Here is a 2915-nt window from a genome sequence, read left to right on the forward strand (position 1 = left end):
TCCTCATGTTGCACATCCTTCAAAATTTTGGGGTAGCATCTAGCTACATAAGACTCTTGCCATTTCACCTTGTCCTTGAACTGTTTGGTAACATGATATTTAGGTTAGTGTCCGACTACATAGGAACCTTGTCCTGTCACCTTGTAGTAATAAGATATTTAGAGTAGCATATGACAACACGGGAATATTGTCCTATCCCATTGTCCTTGAACCTTGTGGCAACAACATATTTAGTTTGACTTGCATACAAACATGTCATTTAGGACTATTTTTAATGGAAGTCTTGAAAATCTAGGTCTTTACAAATAGATAGAAGAGATTGGAATCTCTTAAATATGGCCTTTATCTTGTCTCATAACTCTATATTCATCAGTTATGTGGTTATGGAACTAGGGTCACTTTTAGCCTATTGATTCTTTACACTGTAGGTTTGATATCCAAAGCTTTTGTTGTCTCTTTAGGAAAAAGTTATGCCTATTTATTAAACCTTATTGAATTGTATTTGTTTATAATGCAACCTATTTTCTCTCTTATTTCATCTGTAGCTATTGATTTTTATTATAAAGTTTCTTATTGGAGGATTTATTTTTGTTGTGAGTTCTATCCATTATTATTTTTCTTGTTACTCTTTAAATAAGTTTCTGGAAAAATGTTGAATCTTGTATGTCAAGATGGATTCCATCTTGAGACATTGTTATGTGAAGGGTCCCAAAGAATTTGAGAAATCTATTAAGGTAGATGATGAATTCTTTTCTAATTATGAGTATGATATTCATTGTCACACTTTCAAGCACCTAATAGATGCAAATGATGAAAAAGAGGTTAAATTCACTGAACTATCTAGAATAGTCATTTTTGTTTTATTGTTGCATTGATGAACTGATAACATAGTTATGTTGATTTTTTATCATTAAGTAAAATTTTGGTGATCTGAACTTAACTCTTGTTGTAAAGCAATAGAATGTTTCAGATAGTGAGAATGATTGGGATTCTAGTGAGCATTCTGAGGATGATGAGGATTAAGTGCATGAATATAATCATGTCAAAAATAGATCCACAAACAAGAATCCATGTAGCTGAAAAGATCCTCTTTCTACAAAGGTTGTGGTACAACCTATCCTCTAGCATTTTACTACATCGATATTATTTTCATTTTTATATAGTCTTGATGTTCTGTAAAAATAAAATGTTGCAAGGGGCATATTGTTTGACTAGAAAAAGTGAGCACAAAAATAATTCCAAATGTAAGACATCAGAGGAAGACTAGTCTTGACAAATCAAAGGCAACTCTTAAGTTATTTTCCTCTCTTGGATCATTGTCTTGCAAAAAGAAGTTTGTATGCTTGCTAGAAGAATCAATTTTCATTACAGCTATGATGTTGAACTGTAACCATGAAGTGAATTTCTAGTAGATAATTTGTTTGCTTTATTATTCATTAGTAACTTGTTTCTTTTGTCACAAATAGAGAAATAGATGAGATAACATGATTTGTCACAAGATCACTAGCTACAGGCAACCAATGTCTAATTATGTGTCTTCATATACATGGAGTGCCAGGGACTAACAAGGCAAGTTTATCCACTATGAACATATTGTAGTTTAATTTTTTCAAAGGTCCTAAAATCTAAAAATGAGGAAAAGCTTTGGACTCTGAATATCCACTTCTAAAATATGATTTCCTTCTTGTTTATCTATCCCTTGATATTTTGCTAATTTTATTGCAACAGATCATATAACTAGTCATGCTGATAGATATGGACCATGATGTTTAGACTGCAATTGTTCTTACAGTCATGAAGAATTTGCAAGCTAAAGTTGATGTTAGAATTGTTCAGCCCTATCGATTTGTGGAGATCAATGGGTTGAAACTTGCCTAACCAGAGAATATCTTCAAGATAATGTTCTTGTGTCTATATAAATATTTAATACCAAAATAAGGTTATATATATCTACATTCTCTCATTTTCTTAGTGATCTTCTTTTCTAGGTCCTTTATAAGGCATCAACTAGACATTGGGTAGGCTAGATAAAAGTGTTTCATTTGTTAAATTAGTGCTTTTCATAACCAAAGGACACAAGAAAATATAATAATCAACAGTGTGTTCTTCTTGTAGATGAATTTGACCTCCTTGTAACTCGAAATCAATCAGTAATACTTTTGTATTTTCCCTTCATATGTTTATCTAGATATAGAAGCAAAGCAGAATAGGAAATTGAAAAATATGAAGAAACCTTTTGAATATGAAAACCATGGACACCCACATATTCATCTGAGATTATGAACTTCTTGTTATACATTGGAGATTAGAGATGGGATAACAACCTTTTAATGTCTTGTATATTGGCCTGTAGTTTCTATACAACATATTTGATTGGCCCACCAGAGCTTGGTCATGGTTGGTAGTTATAGATAAACAATCATCTATTTATGATCTTTATTCCTAAGAAGAAACGAAGCCAAGTGATTATCTGATGTTTAGATTACTCACACATCTTACATTTAGATTTAACAAGTATATCAAATACAATGGATCTACTAAAGAAGTTGCTTCCATATATAGAAAGTCGCATGGGAATGCCAAGGTTGTGATTTGGCCCTTTTTCTCATTAGCAACTACAAGAAATAATTTCCAATCATCTTAATGGAATTGATGCATTTGAAAAAAATACTTTGAGTTTGCAACATGGAAGATATGTGGATTATGAAAAAGTTGCAAGAGCTTTTCCAGTCTTTTGCAATGTCACATTAATTTATATAATATGGAGGCTGTTATCACTCAGGTTGTCCCTTTTGACTCCCAAAGGGATACGGCCGAGGTAACCACAAACCAACTTTGGACCGCAGGCCCTAGCCTGCCTGCGGTCAGAGAGGGCTCTCTCTTTATGATTTAGCTTTGTTCAAAGGGGTGATTTT

At 32.6% G+C, this 2915-nt stretch overlaps 1 pseudogene; it reads left to right on the forward strand.

The window, feature by feature from the left end:
• Positions 1-727: 727 nt before the first annotated feature.
• Positions 728-800, forward strand: LOC149161095 (small nucleolar RNA snoR28; annotated as a pseudogene).
• Positions 801-2915: the final 2115 nt, after the last annotated feature.

Source organism: Pinus tabuliformis, chromosome 5_2 (genome assembly GCF_031772625.1).
Source record: "Pinus tabuliformis cultivar Carrire ecotype Pingquan chromosome 5_2, CPIR1, whole genome shotgun sequence".
NCBI classification, from domain to species: Eukaryota; Viridiplantae; Streptophyta; class Pinopsida; order Pinales; family Pinaceae; genus Pinus; species Pinus tabuliformis.